This window comes from Podarcis filfolensis, assembly GCF_964270895.1.
Source record: "Podarcis filfolensis genome assembly, chromosome: 7".
Classification (NCBI taxonomy): domain Eukaryota; kingdom Metazoa; phylum Chordata; class Lepidosauria; order Squamata; family Lacertidae; genus Podarcis; species Podarcis filfolensis.
The window spans coordinates 70,442,224-70,452,450 of record NC_139603.1 but is presented as its reverse complement, the minus strand read 5'-3'; the positions used below and the strand labels follow the sequence as shown (position 1 = coordinate 70,452,450).

General features: G+C 44.8%; 1 long non-coding RNA gene across 1 annotated transcript; it reads right to left on the bottom strand.

Annotated features, from left to right (window-relative positions):
• Positions 1 to 244: 244 nt before the first annotated feature.
• LOC310766312 lies at positions 245 to 9,769 on the bottom strand. The gene is made up of 3 exons (XR_014550051.1): positions 9,499 to 9,769; positions 895 to 1,030; positions 245 to 732 (listed from the first exon to the last, which is right to left on the bottom strand). It is a non-coding gene; the product is annotated as an uncharacterized lncRNA (long non-coding RNA).
• Positions 9,770 to 10,227: the final 458 nt, after the last annotated feature.

Below are 10,227 nucleotides of genomic sequence, written 5' to 3'. Positions count from 1 at the left end.
GCTACTGTTGCTTTTATACAGGGGAACACCTGCTTATGTGGGGGTTTTGTTCCTGGCCGCCACACACACAACTCCGTTCTGCCCCCGCCCCCTTTCTGCATGTGTGCACAAGTCACAGCATGCCAATCGCACACAAGCAGTGAGTTGCCTGTATTTGTTTTTCAACTTTTTTTTTAAATAAACGTTAACTGTTTTCATATCTATTATTATATTGTAAATCACTTTGTGGTGTGTCATGGGAATCAACTCATGAAATAGATAGATAAGGTCTACCCCAAACTTCTGCCATTTTGGGTTTTTTCAATTGTTTTTATTAAAGACTTTTCTTGGGTTACAAACTTCTGCCATGTTGCGGCAGACACCAGGAAATGAATCTGTATGTGTGAAAGCAGCTCAAAATAAATTCATATGGGAAATAATAGGGATCCAATCCAATCCCCACCCCCGCACCCCTCTACCTTTTTCAGAGAACTATTGTCATGATCAGGAAGGCAAAAGTTGTCCAGTCACTCTCCAGTTACTTTCTGAAGCAAGGAAGACTGCAGAAACAGCGCATGCATATATTCATGAAGCAACAGGACTTGGTCTTCAGCGCCATACCCTGAACTGGATTGATCACCCTTAAGTGACTCACTTGCCGCGTTTCCATTAGCAATTTCTTCTATGCAGATTTTTTCCCCTCTCCTCCTGGCATGTAGAGGCTCCCTCAAGTGGCCATTTCAGCACCTGAAGCTGAGTTAATCTTAAAATTAGTCAGGAGAAAGGCTTGGGGTTTCAAGAACAGATGCAGCCAAATGCAGAATTATGGTCTTCTATGGAAGAATGCAGATTTGTTTTTAAAAGTCTGGTTCAGAATTAATGATAAGTTGCTGCAAATGTTAATGCTTTCCTTACCGAAAGCGTTTAGCTTGATGATGAGAAACATGAAGATGCTCATAGCATTCGGTCGTAACCTATATCGCTTATAACCCTGGGCAGCGCCTCAATATATGGATCAATGCATGGCATGCTAGCAAAAACAAATGTTCTTCTGGTATGGAAAGAGGGAATAATATCCACCATGAAATCTTTATAAGATAATACAAGATGACACTAGAGCCAGACAACACAGAGCAATGGTCTGAGTCAGTATAAGGTAACTTATTGTTTTATTTTTTCCTAATGGACAGGAGACATCACAGATCATCTTCATGTCATACAAAGATGAGGTGTGGTTTTCAGGCTCCTTCCATTTCCTGTGTCCCACACTCCTCCACGTTCATCATCCTGAACCATGAGAGTCTGCAGCTCTCTTCATGTGTTACTTGTGGGGGGGGAAGTGTGGCAAAGGGTTGTGGGGCAGTGTGGTATAGTGGCTACAGTATCGGACTAAGGCCTGGGAGGACAGGGTTCAAATCCCCCACTTAGCCATGAGGCTCACTGGGTGGCCCTGGGCCAGTCACAGCCTCTCAGCCTACCGTACCTCACAGGATTGTTGTGGGAATTACATGTGGAGCAGGAGAACCACCTCAACCTCCTTAAAGAAGAAAGGTGGGATAAAAAGACAATCACCAATCCATCCATCAGTTTAGAATATCCCCCCCCCCACGCACACACAATTTTCACCCCTGAAAGTCTCTCAAAACAGCTAAAGATTCTTACAATAAATATCACATTCAGGTCTGGTATCAGGAACAAGTATAGCATTGTGTCTCTATGGTGCAAGGATTGTTTGTGTGACATTTCTTCTTCCTGGTCTACAATGGTGCCTTCCTAGGCCTCAGAGCCCACTGGCATCCTCCAGGGATGCAAAATGGTGTGTATGTGTGTGTTTGAGTATCTGGATCAAACCTGTGCATGATGGAGGCAAACGGCTCATAATTTGCATTTAAGGATTAAGATAAAAAGTAGAAACAAAACCCAGAGCTTTGTTTTTCCAAGGGAAACAGGGTTTTCAAAGAGAAAGGCTGCCCCCTTTACGCCAACCCTCACCCTACAAAAACAACTGTCCTCGCTAGCAGCTTCCCTCATGCCATCAGTCAACAAAAACGCATCTCTGAGCACGAAGACCTGTTGGCACACGCAGCCACTCATTCAAAAATACCATCTGTGCTTTCATGAAACTAGCAGCAGTGACAAAGTGCATGTGAATTCCCAGTATTCATAATAATCAAACAGTCTGAAAAATCCCCTTCGTAGAGCCAGCTTCCCACACTAGGAAGCTCCTTCAGTATCAAAGCCACCAGCACCACACATTTCTGTTCCTACAGAGAAGCAGGGATTATACAGCGCTTCTGGTTCACGCATATCGCTAATCCAAACCATGGTTCTGCATGAATGTGCTGGTTCTCAGAGGGAAGATGGCCGCCGCTTGGCTCATCCCCTAGTCCTGCCATAGCCATGCTACCTGGGGATAAGCTTTGGTTTGGCTTTGCATTATGTCCAAACCCAAGCTCATGATTTTTTCCTCCAGAACAGTTTCCCAAACTTAAGTCTCCAGCTGTTTTTGGACCACAACTCCCATCATCCCTAGCTAGTAGGACCAATGGTCAGGGATGGGAATTGTAGTCCAAAAACAGTTGGAGACACAAATTTGGGAAACACGGCTCGAGACAAACCACAAGCTGTGACCACAGTTCTTGTTTTACCACGTATGGTTCGTCTGGGGAAGGCAAACCATAAGCTCATTTTGGGATGCAACACTGAGCATAGCCTTTCTCACCGTCTCTCTCACTTACTCTAACTTAAATAAACTTTTAAAAAAACTTTTGCATGTCTGTATAACCCTCACAATTGGAAGCCACAGCAGTGGCTGTGGCAGAACGAGGAAGGAAGTTTGGGAAACACTGAAATGGCCTTATAAACAACTAGGTGTATCTTTATTTTTTTACATAGAGCCTTAGAAAAATGTAAACTGCAGCCATCTAATGGTGAAGATGGGTACTGCACTCTTCTCGTGAGCCAGCCCAAGAGGTTTTGCTGTAAAAGAATCCGATTTACATGTTGGGTGCTAATTTGTTAGACGTTTGTATAATTTATCATATGCTGAGGAACAAATTCATGCTTGGGGTGCTGGCTACAGGTTCCTTCCCCTCGTCTGACTAGTGCTGTTGTGCAGCAATCCCAGGATATCACCTGATCTTTCATCAATCAAGGGCAGTTTTAAACGTCCTGTTGTCCCTAAGTGCCATTCATGAGCAAGTCCTGGCATTCCGACAAAGAGCACTAGAAGGTAACTGGACATTCCCCGCCCCCATGCTCTTTTAATAATTGGAATGGGGATTTTATTTTATTTTTAATCATTTTTTAAACTTGTTTTGCATTTGAACATTGGTACCCACGCAGGTGGCACTGTGGGTTAAACCACAGAGCCTAGGGCTTGCCAAACAGAAGGTCGGCAGTTCGAATCCCCGCGACGGGGTGAGCTCCCGTTACTCGGTCCCTGCTCCTGCCCACCTAGCAGTTCGAAAGCACGTCAAAGTGCAAGTAGATAAACAGGTACCGCTCCGGCGGGAAGGTAAATGGTGTTTCTGTGCACTGCTCTGGTTCACCAGAAGCGGCTTAGTCATGCTGGCCACATGACCCGGAAGCTGTACGCCGGATCCCTCGGCCAATAAAGCGAGATGAGCGCCGGAACCCCAGAGTCGTTCACGACTGGACCTAATGGTCAGGGGTCCCTTTACCTTTACCTATACCCATCGGGCATGTGTGCTTCGTGTGTTATGATATAGGAGTATAAGTTAACCTCTGCAGGATAAAAGAGAGAGAGAAGAAAATGACTGAAATAATGTGATAGTATTCACACAGACACCATGGAGTGGTTGCAACCCCTGCGTTACAACTCCCTCTGTCCTGGGAGTGAAGGGTGAAGAAGCCCGTTTGGAGGACCAAGACCTATTTGACAAGCAGAGGGGTGGTGGCGCTGCCCCCTCTCCGATCCTGCAATCGCCTTTGGGAAAGGTGGAGCACTGTCCTCTCCAGTCTAGAAGAGGTGGCTGCCGATTGCCCAGTCAGAGACCTGAAGAAGGCTGCCCATGCAAGGAGCACAGCCCTCTGAGCAGCTTGGCCAGAGCGGCAAAAGAAGACAAAGGCCCAAGAGGAAGTAAGGTCCGAGGAGGACTGAGGAGAAAGAAGGTGGAGGGAGGAAGGACTTCCCTTCTGGAAATGAAGCATGGAGATGTGCGTCTAATTTACTAGGAGCGTGGGGGACGAGGAAAGTCCCCCTGGTCCACGGACTGCATGCCACTGATCAAACGTTTACTCAAACATCTTGAACAAGTGTAAGAAGCGCTACACTTTCCTAGCTACTGCGCACCAAAATTCTCCCCCACTTTCCAAGAGTCAGGCAGGGAGGAGTAGGGAAGTGGCTATAGGAGGGAAGAAGCATTTCTACTCCCATCTTTCTACCATCCAGAAAATGGAAGCCTTGTGTCCATCACCAAACACAAAAATCCAGTGGTTCAAGTAAGGCAGGCACCCCCAAACTCAAGGGATGCTCCAGATGTTTTGGGACTACAACTCCCATCATCCCTAGCTAACAGGACCAGTGGTCAGGGATGATGGGAATTGTAGTCCCAAAACAGCTGGAGCATCCCTTGAGTTTGGGGGTGCCTGAAGTAAGGTATGAACGGTTATGCATATTCAAAAGCGTTGCTGTGAAACTGACCTTGCTATCTAATTTACATACAGTGGTACCTCGGGTTACATACGCTTCAGGTTACAGGCTCCGCTAACCCCGAAATAGTACCTCGGGTTAAGAACTTTGCTTCAGGATGAGAACAGAAATCGTGCTCCGGCAGCAGCAGGAGGCCCCATTAGCTAAAGTGGCGCTTCAGGTTAAGAACAATTTCAGGTTAACAAACAGACCTCCGGTACGATTTAAGTACTTAACCCGAGGTACCACTGTATTTGGAAATTGCCAGGCATATGTATCCACTAGAGGGCCAGTGTGCCATAGTGGTAGAGTGTTGGACTACGACCCAGGAGAGCAGGGTTCAAATCCCCTCAGCCATCAAGCTCTCACTGGGTGACCTCAGCCTAACCTACCTTTTTGGGTTGTTGAGGGGATTAAATGAGGAGGGGGGAAGCCACGTATGCTACGTCAAGCTCCTTGGAGGAAAAGGTAAACTATAAATGCAATAAAAATAAAATAAAATTACAATAGAAAAGGATGTGGAAATGTCATTCTGATGGTGTCAACATTCCTGGTGCTGCTACTAATCCAGGGACGTTAATGTTGATCAACGCCAAACAGCATGTTGAGACCGACTTTCCAACTGTGACATTAACTTTCTAGATGATAACTTCTTTTCTATTTGTTTTAAGACTCTGATAATTTGGGGAAAGGGAGAGAAGCAATTTCATGCCTCAGGTGTAATACAGATTGCAGCTTCTTATCCCAAACTAGCAGTAAAGCTACAAGACACATTGAAACTAATATACATTCAAAGGCTTTTGCTACTAGAATAGTAAATTATAAAGTAATTGCAACAAGGCCCAAATGTTTGAAGGCCCAAATGCTGAATTTTAATATTGCTTAAGATTCAGGTCCATAGGTACAACCTCTCTTGACCTTTGGCTTTAAAGAAGACCAGAACATTTCCCCTCTTTTTTCTTCTTGTGCCAGTAGCTGGCTGGCGTTAATTTCATTTACACCTGGCTAAGCAATGGCCTGTTGTCTTTGTCCATGGAGTTTTCTTGGCAGGGATACTGGAGTGGCTTGCCGGTTCGAATTGATGCTTTTGAATTATGGTGCTGGAGGAGACTCTTCAGAATCCCATGGACTGCAAGAACATCAAACCTATCCATTCTTAAGGAAATCAGCCCTGAGTGCTCACTGGAAGGACAGATCCTGAAGCTGAGGCTCCACTACTTTGGCCACCTCATGAGAAGAGAAGACTTCCTGGAAAAGACCCTGATTTTGGGAAAGATTGAGGGCACAAGGAGAAGGGGACAACAGAGGACGAGATGGTTGGACAGTGTTCTCGAAGCTACCAGCATGAGTTTGACCAAACTGCGGGAGGCAGTGGAAGACAGGAGTACCTGCCGTGCTCTGGTCCATGGGGTCACGAAGAGTCGGACACGACTAAACAACAACAAAGCAATGGCCAAGGAAGTGACTCTTCCGGTGGGAGGAGGGTCCACAGCTCAACCGCAGAATATCTGCTTTGCATGCAGAAGGTTCCAGGTTCAATCCCTGCCATCTCCAAGTAGGGTACAGAGCCATCTGAAACTCTGGAAAGCCACTGCCAGTCAGTGTAGACAATATTGGGTTAGATGGACCAATGGTCTGACTCAGTATACGGCAGTTTTCAACATTCCCAAAGGGGAATGTTAATAGCAGAATAAGCTACACTTTCCGCTTGCCCCCGCCACCTAACAAAAATATGCAAAGTTCATTGCGCAGTTTTTCTAAAATGCTCAGATATTAAAATAGAGCGAGATGTCAAGTACTGACAAGCCAGTTATCCCCCTATGAATTAAACATATGCTTTAGAACAAAGCTCACAGTATCATTTTAATGATATATCTGTTGTTGCTTTTGCTCATTGTTCTAAAAGCCTCGGTACGTTCTCTCCATCTTTTAAATGCTCGTGACTGTCTGTTCCACCATTCAGTACAGCAGTAACAGACACGTTAATTGAAATGTTTATGGTCCATTATATTCATTCCATGCCACAACATCTTCCCAACTTTTTAAAAAGAAGGGGAAGTGCTTCATTTGCCAAAGACAAGGATTATTGCTAGTCCCTTTTTTTGTAATTGCGGAGTAATCAGCACTTTACATTCTATTTACATTTCAAAGCAACAAGGAGCCCTATTCAGCAGCTGTGTAATTATGTTTCATTTGCAGATCACATTCACTCTCAAATAATATTCTCCTGGTGGTCCATGGTGTGTGTGTCACTTGTGCAATAGTATATTATTATTTCCTTTATTGATACCAGGAGTTATGCAAGAGGGCAGCACTTGACAGCAGCGGTGGATCTTTCTTTCAGCAAGTGGTCAATCCAAATTTCCGACAAAGGCATCTGTTAAGTTGAGAATGAGACAATCTGGGAGATGCTCATCTGTCGCCGAAAACACCAGCCACCTTGGCTTGAGGCCTTTCGAAAGACCATGAAGGCCATTAAGTTGAAGGAGCTCCTAAATAAAGTTGGTTGTATCATTTCCCAGAGCTGGTGACAACGAACAGTACGTTCTTCCTAAATGTTCTTCTGCGCAAGCTTATTTAACAGGACCAAACAAGGTTTATGTGAGCTTTTGAGGGACCCCAAATGCTTTCTAGGGCTCAGTGTTCAAGAAAAACAAATTAGAAAGGGGGGAAGCAGATGTCCTTGAGTAAATGTGTAGGGTTAAACTCTTGAGGTAGGTTTGAAGATGGCAAGAGAGTTCTTTTGTCTAAAGTGAAATGCATGGTGCAATCCAGAGAGGAGTCTAATGTTTTTAATTGCCATCTTTCATTTGTTTGTATTTATTATTATTATTATTATTATTATTATTATTATTATTATTATTATTATTATTATATCCCGCCCATCTGGGTTTCCCCAGCCACTCTGGGCAGCTTACAGCATATATAAAAACATTAATAAAACTTCAAACATTAAAAAAAACCCCAGAATATCTTATACCTTGATCTTGTATTCTTTTTACTGATGTTTCTCTCTGGTTAATCACCTTCGGAACCAATTGGTCGGAGGGCATAAAATAAATAAGCATCTAAAAACCAAAAAAAACCAAAGGGCCTGCTGATTTAGGATCCCGGGTTTCACCCAGGCAAATTACAGATAAACAAATGGGTGGCATTTCCTTTGAAATCATAAAACTGATCCTCCTCCTGCCTCAGCCTATATCAAGTGTCTTGGGCTGCAGTAATCAGCCATGGCATTTTATTTGTACCACACGGCACGAGGCAAAACACTACCTGAAACATTGGATAAATACTTGGAATGGTTTAAATGTACAAACTTCCGGCTGAGCGGCCTTATCTTTCAAGCAGATAAATAGAAGCGGCCATTTTCCTCTCAAAAATTGCCTGGTCATTCTCTTGAGGCATTGCATCCAAAATTACAGAAGGAATACTGCCAGGCAGCTGAAGCCAATGGCAGCCAACCCCGTCCACATACAAGAAAGCCCCTGGGAATGATGATGCTCCGTAGTGCATTGTTCCCATGGGGCATTTCATCCCAAAATGACAAGAGATATTTCTGCTGGGCTGCTGAGGGCAGCTAAGGTCGCAAAGCCTCTTTCGCCCCTGCTAAAAACCAAACAATAGCTCTCAGCTGCCTTGTCTTTTAAGATTTCTTTTTCTTATGTATTTTGTGTTTATCTTGTATTTTTATGTTGTGAAACGTCCTGAGATCTACAGGCGAAGGGTGGTATACAAATTTAAATAATAATAATAATAATAATAATAATAGTAATAATAATAATAGTAATAATAGTAATAATAGTAATAATAATGATGATGTCTGCCAAGGGTACTTTGCGTGTCGAGGTCCCCAGGGCCACCCCAATAACTCACACATCACACAGAATTTTTTGTTTAAGATTTTTGGCATAATTTTGGCCACAACTTTATTGAAATACAAATTTGTGAGTGGTTGCTTAGGCATTGGTTGCGACTATCTGCCCCCACCATGGGGAACAGACTGACATTCCGCACGATGCGAAAGTCAGAATAGGGGAATACACTTGGGGGTTACGCGGAGCAGGGAACCTGCCCTCACCCCAAATGCAACCAGGAGCTCATTGCTATGGCCCGAGCCCCCTTGACAGAGTGGACAAGCAATAGTTAGCCCCCAATTCCTTTAACGGAATCCCTTGCAGCAGCAGCATTAGAGGGGCAGGCACTCAACCTACCAAGGGCAGGCACTCAACCACTTCCCCTTAACCAACCAAACCATAAACCAATGCCTAACCGCAACCTTACAAGTTGTGACGATTTGCTACGCAGTAGGCAAAAACCAAATGGCCCCAGCCAATCAGCCAGATGGACAAAATTCCTACCAGGCCCCTGCCCCAAGAGCAGACGACCCCATGACAGGCATAGCAAGGTCAAAGCGAACAACCCTAATTCTAGGGAGGGGGGGGGACGGGCAATCCGAAGCACGGTCGAAAAGAGGAAGCCCTAGCCTCGTGCAAGGAGTTTTAGCATTTCTGGCTGTCAATCAACAAATGGCAACATTAACTTCTTCCCAACAACAAGGGAAGCCCCAATCGCATCAGTGGCCAACGAACAATTAGCCCGCCCCCAACTTTGGAGTGTCCTGGCGGCCCCCACCACAACACGTACTCTCCATGAAGGAGAACACGCTTTGCCAAAAGGTAGACAGCTGCCTAGTTATGCAAAGTGATAGGTCTGAGGTATTATCTTCTTCATGAACTTCTGACTACTTTTCAACAATCACTGGATGATTCCCCCCCCCCTTTCTTTTTTAAGATCCTTGGATCATGTCAGGCAGTCATGATTTAATCAGTTCCTGACAAATTTCCCTTGTCATTCTGCTCATTTACCTGATTTACAGCACCAGTTGGTACCATTCAATTTGTTTTTGACTCCTTCCTTTTTTAAAAGCTCCTATTTTAAGCAACCAGATGGGGGAAGAAGCGAATTATTGAAGGCTGAATTCTCACCTCTCATCTCGTGGGCTGGCTGCCGCTGTGTGAACTGTGAAGTTAAGGACAAGAATTTAATTACATTTCATAGCCTCGGGCAACCATTCTGACCACTGAGAGATACAAAACCGATAGTCCGAAAATAATATACTAATAAGATTCTGCCAACTGTGACCCTCCCCAAGCACCTTACATGCAAGAAGAAATTATAAATTTAGACTGAGAAATAGGATTAACACCAAAACAGGAGGAAGTGTGTGGCTTTAGATCTGCAGGTGCACATTTTACCGCAAGGGTGGGGAACCTCCGCCCACTAGGCCGAACCTCAGCCACCAGGCCTCCCCATTTGGCCTGTGAGGTAGTTTCCATGCCCCAAACATGTGTGGGACACGCAAGGGAAGCGGCTAAAGCAAGACTGAATTCCCCATACGTCAGCTGGTTCACAGGGAGCTCAGTTCTGCTACTGTGAAGAAATCCCTGGGCTCAGATGACTCAGAAGTTTCTTGTTCTTCATGTTCACTGTATACCGGCCCTTCCTTTCAAGCCGCTTTTTGCACTTGGTGCCAGGCGGTGGACCTCAGGGTTCTAGGAGAAAGCCAATGCAGGTCCCACAAAGTCCAAGTCCTT